The sequence below is a fragment of the Silene latifolia genome, chromosome Y (genome assembly GCF_048544455.1).
Source record: "Silene latifolia isolate original U9 population chromosome Y, ASM4854445v1, whole genome shotgun sequence".
NCBI classification, from domain to species: Eukaryota; Viridiplantae; Streptophyta; class Magnoliopsida; order Caryophyllales; family Caryophyllaceae; genus Silene; species Silene latifolia.
In genome coordinates, this window is record NC_133538.1 from 437,517,543 (window position 1) to 437,529,824 (window position 12,282).

The following is a 12,282-nucleotide window of genomic DNA, read 5'->3' on the forward strand; positions in this document are numbered from 1 at the left end:
TTTTAATCAATTGTTTACATCTTTCCTTTTATTTCTCGTTCTACTTTATTGCTTGCATTAGTCTAGACACAACTACAAACCCCATCAATTGTGACACTAGCATAAATTAAGATAGATAGACTTAGAACCCAAAGCACACCGTCCAATGGATCGACCTCGACTTACCACTAACTAGTTGTTTGTTGAGTATTATAAATGTGTTTGATGGATGTGTGATGACCAACTCTTGTCCTATCACGGGGCCACCCAACCCCGATCGGGGCTGCATGCTTCATGAATGCTTACGTTTCTTCTTCCTCTCCTATAAATAGGAGTGGCTTTCGAAGGCTTAGGGCATCTCATTTTTCACGTCTCAATTCCTTACATAGCCTTAAGCATTATAATCTCTCTCATTAGTTTTCTCATTTTAGTTTACAAATTGTTAAGCTTTCCTTTAGTTGAATCTTACAACACTTTGTACTACAAATTATTGTTCAAGCATTTTATATTCAAGCATTTGGTTCTAAATTGTTTCTTCCATACAAGTTCTTGTCTATTAAGCTATTTCATTTCTAGTTCATAATTTTATACGCCCATTTAGTTTATGCATAGTTTATTATCAATACTTCATCTACATTTCATTAGCATTACTTATAGCACATGTTATCTAATTTAGTTTTCATAAATCACAAGACCATGTTTAGCATTTCTTATAATATAGTTTGCAATTTATATTTTAATATGAGTAGCTAAATTTCCTAGTCTAAAGGCTAGGGCAGCCATGCAAAATCAAATATATAACATGTTTAAATAGGTCGATAATAATATTGTTCAATTGTTTCTATCACATGTTTGCATAGTCACGTTTAATCTTAGATTAAGTTTGTTCATTCATTCTAAAGTCGAGAGGCATGGATTTGAATTAGACTAAGCATGTGTAGTAGGACGACCTAGTCATGGACAAGAGTTTTTCTAGGACCCGGTCTATGGTTGATACTAATGTCGTAAGGTGGGTATCTCTAAGCCTAAACAATTGACAAAATTATTAGCACCGAATGTATCATAATCATATGTTTAACTTTGCATGTGTGACCCGAACCCTTTAGACTCTCTTTTAATTATATAATTTACATCATAATTTTTATTAATCATCAAACAAATCTATCAAATCAAAATCAAAATCGACCTTGATAAGAATCTACCCATAGCAATTCACGACGTAATTCCCGTTTCCCTGTGTTCGACCCCTATTGCTACATTAATTTGTGTCTAGGGAAATTATCTTTGCATAGGTACACGACTAGCCTATCAAATTTTGGCGCCGTTGCTGGGGACTCGATTTTATTGCGTTTTGAATTGTCGATTTTTATCTTGTTTTCTTTGTCTTGGGGATTCTTCTCCCGTACAAATTTTCGTCAAATTTTCGTCAAATTTTGGCCTATCAAATTTTCGTCAAATTTTGGCGCCGTTGTCGGGGACTCTTCTCCCGTACAAGCCGAAAGTGCTATAAAGTCTTACTTAGACGATCAAGAAGCCCTTGAAGAGGGGGAGACTTCAAGTTCATCATCTCCACCACCACCATCTACTACCAAAAAGATGGTTAAACTTTCCGATCACTCAAAGCCCACCGCGGCCATGCTTCCGGCCGGTATCACAACCACTCAAATCACCGCGGCGGACTTCGAGATCAAACCGGCTTTCATTAGCCTTGTGGAGAGGAAGCAATTTGGGGGAAGTCCTTTGGAGGATCCCAATTTGCATGTGCAAAATTTTTGTGACTATTGCTCCATGATCCTTCAAACGAGCGTCACTCAAGCCCAAATAAGGGAAATACCTTTCCCTTTCTCTTTGAAGTACAAGGCCAAGCTTTGGATTAATAGCCTTGACTGCACCACCGTGGGAATCACCAATTGGGAGACTTTGGCTCTAGCCTTCTATCAGAAGCTTTTTCAACCGGAGAAAACTCAAACTTTGAGGAGCCAAATCACCGGGTTCCGTCAACAAGCTCTTGAGAGCTTATATGAGGCTTGGGAGAGGTACAAATAACTTCAAAGACAATGCCCACATCATGGGTTAGATGATTGGTTCCTAGCAATAATATTCTACAATGGATGTTATGCCGAGTCCCGAAGGATTCTTGATTCCGCCAACAATGGGCGGTTTGATCAAATTGACACCGACCTTGCTCATGCCACGATCGAATCTATGGCGGTCCATGATGCACAATATGTCAATTTCCGAGTTGTGCCATCCAAAGGTAAAGAAGAATCCTCCAACAACTCCGTTTTGCTAGCCCAAATTGCCTTGCTTCAACAACAATTGGCGGAAAGGGATGCTAGAGATTCCGTTCAATAACTCAATGCCATGTCTTCAACTAGTCAAATCATCGTTTGTGATGGTTGTGGAGGCGCGGGTCATTATGCCGCTCATTGCCAAGCTCCCATTGAAGAGGTAAATGCTTTCCAAGCTTTAAGACAAAATGCTTATCCATCGGGTACATTCTCAAACACATATAATCCAAATTCAAGATTTCACCCGAACATGTCTTATAGAAGCAACAATGTACTTAACCCTCAACCACAACAAAATGCCTATTTCCCTCAACAACAAAAATATGTCCCTCCACCGGGTTATCAAAATAAACAAAGGCCCCCACAAAACAATTTCCAACAAAATCAACCTCCACCACAAAATGCCCAACAAAACAACCAAGAAGGAGGTAAGCTTGAGGGCTTCATAGTCCGTATGCAAAAGGAATTGTTGGCTCAAATCCAAAAGAATGAGCAAGCTCAAAATGACGCAATCAAGATGTTGGAACAACAAATGGCTCAATTAGCCTCATCTAGCTCTTCAAGAAAATCGGGTCGACTACCTCCTCAAGGTGAGCAACCACATGCTACCCTTAATGCTATCTTCTTAAGAAGTGGTACAAAATATAATGGGCCATCCATGCCCAAAGAAGATGAGGAGGTGCTTGTTGAGTTGGAGATCCCTTCAAATGATAAGGAAAGTGAGGAAGTTCCCAAGAAAGTGGATGATCCACTTGTTGTTGAGAAAGTCAAGGAATGGAGGATGCTCATCCAAAGAAAGATGTTGAAGCAAAGATTCCGGAAAAAGTCAAAATGCCATTTCCTCATAGATTGGCAAAGCATCAAAAGAATTCTCAATTCGGTAAATTCATGGAAGTTGTGAAGAATCTCCAGGTAACCATTCCTTTTACCAAATTAATCACTCAAATTGCATCTTACACCAAGTTCATGAAAGACATTTTAACTAAGAAGAGGACTTTTGATGAAGTTGAAACAATATCTCTCATCGCCGAGGTGAATGCTCTTTTTCAAAACAAGTCCCCTCCTAAGTTAAAAGATCCCGATAGCTTTTCAATTCCATGCACAATTGGCACCTACCAAATTGACAAAGCTTTATGCGATTTAGGTGCTAGTGTGAGTGTAATACCTTACTCTATTTGTGCTAAGCTTAATATGGGAGTCTTAAAATGCACTAGTGTCACATTGCAAATGGCGGACTGTTCTATAAAACGCCCTTTGGGAGTTTTGGAGGATGTTCCCGTTAAGGTTGGTAAGTTTTTTATTCCGGTTGATTTTATTGTTCTTGACATGGCCGAAGATGCCCAAATCCCAATCATTTTGGGAAGAATATTTTTACACACCGCGGGTGCGTTAATTGATGTCAAGAACGGTAAAATTACATTGGAAGTGGGTGATGATAAGGTCACATATAATTTGAATAGTGCCATGAAGACTCCAATGATAGAAGAGTCTTGTTATTCTATTGACATTTTGGATGTTGTTGACATTGTTATAGAAGACTCTACACCTCGATCTTTATCTAAAGATCACTTGGAGGCACTCTTGCTTTTAGAATCATTTGCAGGTGAAGAGTCTATGTAAAGATATACTCAAGAGGAGGGGGGGGGGGTGAATTGAGTATGTAGAACTCTTGCCCACTTTTTCGATTTATTGATATTTTATTAATTACTCGAAGTTTATTAACTAAACTTGATTAATTAATTTATCGTATGTGCGAAAATGAAATAATAAATGCGTAAATAAAGGAGACACACGAAGTTTTGAAGTGGTTCAGTTTCACAAGTCGAAACCTACGTCCACTATTCTCGATTAATAACTTTAGTACCTTTCTACGGATTACAAAATTATCAATCTAACTCGTACAACTAACTATAGTTGTAACTCAATTTGAGTAACTTAATTTGAGTATCGTTAAATACTCGATTTCTTTCTTACGATAATAAGAAAGTACTACTAGATTCTACTAGGGTTAATGTTAATGAACGAGTATGAATACAATGAGTACTATATCCTATTAATCAGATGAACGAGAATGATTGACTTAAAGAGAGGCACACGATTTTTAGCTTTAGACACAATTAGGATTTCGAAAATAATTTGCAAATATGAAGAGATTGAATTCGAAATATGCATAATATTTTTGCAAAGGTTTTTCTTAAAATAAGTGTCTTACTTTTTCAATGAAATGTTTTGGTATTTATTGGAGTAGATAAACCTAAAATTAGGTCAAGAAGAACGAAACCCTAGCCGGCCTCTTTGGCGTGAAATCTCTTCAAGTGGGCTAGGTTAGATCTTTTATTTTATCTACAAAATACTTCTTATTTAAAAACCCTAATTACTACTAGGATATTTTCGACTAGAAGGTGATATGGCCATAATCCGTTTCACTCTATTTGAAAACCTAACAATAATTAGTTTTAATTTATAAAACTAAGATAATATGATTAGAAACCCTAGATTACATACTAACCCATAAGTTGTATGATAAGTAAGTAGGATTAATATAATCTATATTATCAATTTCATCTAGAAAAGATAAAGTATAAATATCACTTTAATTTTCGAAATAATAAGTGAATCTAAAGCTTAAATTGTGCTCTCTTATACGTCGTTCATGGTTATAGGTTAAATGACTATAACCAAGAACTTTGATAGGTAAGGTTAGAGATGGAATAGCTATAACCATACTTTCTCAAAGATCATTTTGTTCATATCATTTATAGAATGAAATCCTTTATCCCTAATCTTCATGAGATCTTCAAACATAGGTTCTTTTCTTTATCTTGATCTAGAAACTCTTCATCTTGAGCTCCCATCAAATAATATATTGTTTTTCTTGATTTAGTCTTCTTTGGTTATAGACAAAACAACTATAACCGAACTCGATTACCATGCTCCAAAATCGTCATGAAAATTCCATCATACGCTATAACCACAATTAGTCTTCATGGTAATTGTCAGCTAAGATATGCACCATTTAACAAACAATTACAAGCACAAGTGTATAGCATATTACAAATCATAATACTTGTCATTATCAAAACTTATACGAATAAGGTCCAACAAATTCCCCCTTTTTGATGATGGCAAGTCTCCTATGATTTGTGACTAAGGTCAAGTTCCCCCTCAACATACTACTACCAAAGTTATAGTAAGTTAATCGCAAGAACAAGCTATTTGTATTCAAAGGTATAGCATGGAACCCCTTAAGAGATTAAAGATCTTGACAAGGAGCAAGCTTAGGCAATAATTCAAGTCATACGATTTCTTCCCCCTCTTGACATCATCGAAAAGACAAGAACAAGGCATGAAACAACTAGAATAATATAAGTTGAGGAAAGAGATAGTCAAGTAAACGCGAATTAAGAAAACGAGAATGATTAAACTAAGCACACAACATAAAATTATCCAACACAAACCATATGGGCCGAAAAAGAGAAGCCACAATGGGCCGAATAAACAAAAGCCAAAATGGACCGAATGGTGATGTAACACCCCCTCATACCAAGGTGCCTTACCAGGACCACCCTACCATGAAAGTGCGTTACCATCTCGGTTTCCCGAGGTTAGTATATACCAAAGCGTCTGAATTGAGCATCATTATTAAAGTAATGTAAAATGCAAAGTTTACAATATCCAAGACCGAATATTGTCTAATGAAATACAACTTCAAAGTCTTAACAATAAAAGAAAACTCGCTAAGACTCAGACGGTGATGCTATGACTCGTGGTGGCAAATCTCCCAAGATAATCCCCAAGCTCTCACTAGCAAAACCTGTCAAGCCTGCTCACCATCCCCGAATGGATCACCGCAGATTCCACAAACAACAACGGGGTCGATATGCAACAAACAAGACAAACAAATGCAATACTCGTCTGATCATCATCAACTCCCAATCACCCAAGCACACATAGTAACCGACTACACACTAAAGTGTGTAGCCCCGCGCCATTACCCATCGCAACAGGTAATCCTCGCCGCCAGTGGGTGACCGCAGCCGATCCCACCTAGTCCAGCTCCTCAACGAGCGACAACGATCCCTGTCCCTTAATGTGCACATCCCCTCCCGTGGCGGGTTCCACGGAGGGCGAACTAGGGTGTGAAGCCACTCCCGCAAGTGACTCCACCACAATCACAATCACATGACATTACTGTCATCTCAATCCCCTCGCACCAACACTGTCGCAACCATCTCCATACTACGATGATCAGCAGACAACGATAATTACAACAACATGTCATGTAAAGCACAAGAACCGAGTAGGGAAACCCTACCTTAGCAATCACAAAGATGCAACACGGACAATCAAAAAGGCTCCTCTACGAAGTCTTCTCCTATACAATGATCATACAACACAATTACACTTTGTACAATTCCCAACATCCCCTTCCCATGTAAATGTACAGTAACCAAAAAAGATGCAATAATTACAAAGATAGAACTTACCAACAGTGCAACAAGAACTTATACGCAAGAATCACCGCAATTATCCACACAAAGATGCTACGAAATGCTCAATGGAAGGATTAGGGAATGATTTGGGTATGATTAGGGTAACGTAGAAATGATAATGCTGTGAAAATGATATTAGAAACTGACGCGGAAATATAAAATACCCTAATCACTCCTTAATCAAACCGTCGAAATATAACTTCGCCAAACCGGACACTCGGTCGAGTAAGTGCATACTCGGCCGAGTGTCCAATACTCGGTCGAGTATTCACTATACTCGGCCGAGTATTCCTCGGCAGAACCAAAATAACACGCACTCAGAGCACTACTCGGCCGAGTAGGCTCTACTCGGTCGAGTAGGCTCCAAAGAAAATCCGTAGTGTTACAGGTGAAGCATTCAAAATAACGTACTTAGGAAAACAAAATGAAAAGGGAGATGGGCTTATGGGTGTTGGACTTGGGTAGGGTCAACATAACCGGGTCGAGTCCGGTACTCGAGAGAATCAAGACGATCAAGACATAAGTGCACATTATTTGCTTGAGCCACCAAGCAAATGTCGAAGTTGGTCATCTGAAAAGTCAAAGCCCGAGTAACTTCATAAAGTTGGCCCATTTCTTCCCTCATTTCACGCCCAATTTGCAACAAAGCTCCGCCTTGAGTTGCAAAATCCGCGACCGTGTTTGATTGACGTTCCGTAGCTTTGAGAGTCACGACCAATTTTGTTTCAAATGCCATTAGTCGAGCAAACAAGTCATCATTGCTAACACCCGAGCTAGACGACCCCACACCCTTTCCCGTTGCCATTCCCGAGACCAAGCTCTCAACCAACTTTGATTGAGCCTCCAATTTTTCATTAACCGGCACCATGAAGGCATCGAGCTTTTTCTCCATGGCCTCTAAACCCTCCAATTTCTCATCCGAGTTACCCTTTGCTAGAAATACTAATTGCGGACCACAAGCGGAAATTTTCATCAATTTGAAATGAGTGTCACTCATCTCATCCCTAGCACTCACACCATAACTAGAAGGACTAACCACCCCCTTATGCTCCAAAAGCCGAGACACCCACATACCATAAGGTAAGTCTATAGTGGTATAAACTTTATCTTCGGTTACAAGCATTGCGGTTTGTATGATGCGTTGAAAGACTAACAAAGGAAGACTAACTTTCTTTCCCTCCATCCAATGATAGACCACGACCATCTCATAAGTCGACAATTTATCCTGACCACCACGGCGAGGCATGACAGTATTCCATAAAAAATTAAGAAAGAATTTCAATTTTGGCGACAAATTACCCGCCAACAAACGACTACCGCCCTTAGCATCAACCTCAAAATAATTCTTAACAACCTCCTTCTCACCCTCGGTCAAGGTACCCCATTCTACACTCGGATTAATTTTGGCCCCATCATCAGGAACCGAAAATAGAGCACAAAAATCATCAATGGAGACCTTGACTTTGGTCCCACTCACAATCGCACACAGACATCCATTCTTAATCGACACAGTTGCATAAAATTGAATGACTTCAATAGGGTAAATAGGACCCGAAAACTCACTGATTATAACCCACCCTTGAAAATTCAAGAAAGTATCAAAGAACTTTAAGGCTTCGGACTTACCATACCACTTTTTGGGATATGAACGTTCGGCATGAATGTCGTAACCGGACACATGATGAACCAGTTCCCGTTCCTCTTTGGTAAGACGAAGACGATCAAGACCCATAACAGTAGCTTTCGGCATAGAGTGGCGAAATAGAATCCTCTTAGCACTGTCACGAGCAATTACTTCTTGAATTTCTTCCACATCATCTTCCTCAACATGTGCCTTATTTTTACCCTTACTTAATCGCCTTTTCTTGCTCTCGACTTCCGGTGGACTCCGGTTTTGGTTGGGATTGTTCGGTTTCGGATTGGCAGAGGGAGATGGGTGAGAAGATGGTGCATTGGGAGTGTTGCATGTGGGTTTGGATGAGTGTGTCTTTGTGTTTGATCGGGTTGTGGGTCTCATGGTTGATGATGGTGATGACCGAAAAGAGGAAGGTGAGGGTAGAGTGTTTTGGTTTTTGAAAAGTGATGGTGATGTGAGATGAGGGAGGTGAAGGCTTTTATGTGATTTGATGAATAAGACTTTTGGTAGGTTATAATGACTAGGTGCCGTATAGAATTGGTTTTTTTTTTTAATTTAAGAAGGAAATATGGAAAAAGGAGTGGAAGAGTCTAGATTTAGGTAAAAACGTGATAAGGTAAATCTTTTGTGGAGGATATGGTAAGATATTGTGAGATTTACCAAGCTATAAAATGCAAGATAAAAGGAATATATTTTTTTTCAGTCAAGATGGAACATGAAAATATTCTGACGATATCTTATGGTTTGCATATGGATAAAAATATATTATACACAAGGATAAAAAATTCACGTAATATAATAAGATAATTAACATAAATATTCTTGCAACAAAATATATGGACACAGTCATACAATCTTGTCTATTTCTAGTCAGTCATTTGAGATAATAAAATAGGTATGACGAATTTAACTACCACCGATTAAACCAATTTCCAATCGTAAAATCTCAAAACGTTTTCTAGCTAAAGCCTTTCTCAAAATATCCGCCCATTGATTTTCTGTACTACAAAATTCCAGTTTTATGTTGCCTTTTTCAACATGGTCGCGTAGAAAATGGTGTCTAATATCAATATGTTTAGTACGAGAGTGCTGTGCGAGGTTTTTAGATATAATAATAGCGCTCGTATTATCACATAAAATAGGAATACATCCTACATCTACACAATAATCACATAATTGTTGCTTAAGCCATAACAATTGAGAACACATCAGTCCGGCAGCAATATATTCGGCTTCAGCAGTAGATAAGGCGAATGAATTTTGTTTCTTTGAACCACATGTTATAATACAAGGTCCAACAAATGTAGCGAATCCTGACGTACTTTTCCTATCTAGAGAACATCCTGCATAATCTGCGTCTGAATATCCAATTAAATTGAAATTGCATTCGAGTGGATACCATAAATACAAATTTTTTGTACCAATTAAATATCTTAAAATTCTTTTTACTGCAACCATATGTGATTCTTTGGGACACGACTGAAATCGTGCACACACACATACACTAAACATTATATCCGGACAACTTGCAGTTAAATAGAGAAGTGAGCCAATCATACCTTGGTAAGTGGTTTCATCCACACACTTACCATCTTTATCCAAGGTTAGTTTCTTATCAGTAACCATTGGAGTATCCATGGGATTGGCATCTTGCATTCCAAATTTCTTGATTAAATCTTTGATGTATTTTTGTTGATGTATCATGATACCTTCATCTGTTTGTTGAATCTGAAGTCTTAAAAAGAACTTTAACTCACCCATCATGCTCATCTCAAATTCTGATGTCATCAAATCTAAAAAATACTTACAAAGCTTATTATTAGTTGAACCAAAAATGATATCATCAACATAAATTTGAACAACTAATAAATCAGAACCTTCTGACTTTAGAAACAAGGTTTTATCGATTGACCCCCTTTTAAAATTACTTTCAAGCAAAAATTTGGATACTCTATCGTACCAAGCCCTTGGGGCTTGTTTCAAACCATATAAAGCTTTGTCAAGCGTGTATACATGATTTTGAAACTTGTGATCTAGAAAGGCAGGAGGTTGCTCTACAAAAACCTCTTCATTTAGATAGCCGTTAAGGAATGTAGTCTTAACGTCCATTTGAAATAACTTCATCTTCTTATGTTCTTCAAAGGCAATTAAGAGACGAATTGCTTCTAGCCTTGTCACTAGAGCAAATGTCTCATCATAGTCGAATCCTTTTTGTTGATTGTAACATTGTACCACCAATCTTGATTTATTTCGAACTATGATCCCTGTATCATCCAATTTGTTTCTGAAAACCCACTGGTTCCAATAATTGAACGATTTTTAGTTCTTGGTACTAAATGCCAAACTTTATTACGTTCAAATTGTTAAAGTTCCTCTTGCATTTCTATAACCCAGTCAGATTTTGCAAGAGCTTCTTTAATATTGGAAGGTTCAATGGTGGATAGGAAGGAGTATAATGAGCAAAAGTCGTTCAATTTTCTTCGGGTTTGAACTCCTTAGTCCAAACTTCCAAGTATACTTTCCATAAGGTGTGATCCCTTGTATTTCCACTTTTTGGAATTTTCAGGTGCATTATCATGTGAACTAGGTTCTCCTTCTTCAAATGAGTTAGAAGTGGTTCCCCCTGAATCCAACCCTTGGGTCATAGTAGATTCAGGTGTAACTGTAAGATCTATATTTGTGGTTATAGTTTCATTAGTTATAACCGTAGATTCCAATTTTTCTTTTTGAGAAGAATCAATAGTATCATCAACTATTGTTTCAGTTCTCTCATTTTTCTCATTTGAAGGATTCCCTAATTCATCATTAGTACCTTCGATTTCTTTTTCTTCTTCTTCTAGCTCTGGAGGATCATCTCTAGAAAGACGAAAGTCAGGTTTATTCATATCTTCTTCCTCATCCTGTTCAGCCTTATCAAACATATTATTTTCATCAAAAATAACATGTACACTTTCTTCTATACATAGAGTTATTTTGTTGAAAACTTTGTATGCCTTGCTATGATTACAGTAACCAACAAATATTGCTTCATCGCTTCTAGGATCAAATTTAGTTAAACGATTTTTGCCATTATTATGGACATAACATTTGCTCCCAAAGCAATGAAAATGTGATATATTTGGCTTACGTCCTCTGAGTAATTCATAAGGAGTTTTCTTAATGATTGGTCTAATCATAGCACGGTTGTGTTCATAACATGCAGTACTAACAACTTCTGCCCAAAAGCTTCTAGGCAAACCACTACATAATAACATGGTTCGTGCCATATCTTCCAGTGTTCTATTCATACGTTCAACAACACCATTTTGTTGTGGGGTTCGTGATGCAGAAAAATTATGTTCTACACCATTCTCCCTACAATATTCAATAAATGCTTGGTTATCAAATTCAGTGCTATGATCCGTACGAATAGAACCCAGATTGTGTTTATATTTGTTTTGAGCAAGCTTCATTAGTAAAACAAATTCATCAAAAGTCTCATCTTTAGAACTTAAGAATATAGGCCAAACGTACCCCGAGTAATCATCTACCAAAACAAATACCTACCTTGATCCGCCTCTACTTCTTACTTTCATTGCTCCACATAGATCCATGTGCACCAATTCCAAAGGATTGCTTGTGCTAATCACCCTTTTAGGCTTAAAAGATGATCTTACATGTTTAGAATGAGCACAAGAGTCACATAAGCTCTCTTGATCGAACTTGATTGTGGGTAATCCGTCTACCAAGTCCCATCTTTTGAGTTTGTTTAAAATGGTTAAACTTATGTGTGCAAACCTCTTATGCCATAAACATGGATCATCTAAAGTTACTTTCATACATGTAAAAGAGTTAGTAGGAATAGCATTTAAATCAATCATGTATACATTTCTCTTTCTTTGTC

At 37.7% G+C, this 12,282-nt stretch overlaps 1 non-coding gene across 1 annotated transcript; it reads right to left on the reverse strand.

Annotated features, from left to right (window-relative positions):
• Nucleotides 1–1,947: 1,947 nt before the first annotated feature.
• On the reverse strand, nt 1,948–2,054 carry LOC141635154 (small nucleolar RNA R71). The gene has a single exon (XR_012539858.1). It is a non-coding gene; the product is annotated as a small nucleolar RNA R71 (small nucleolar RNA).
• Nucleotides 2,055–12,282: the final 10,228 nt, after the last annotated feature.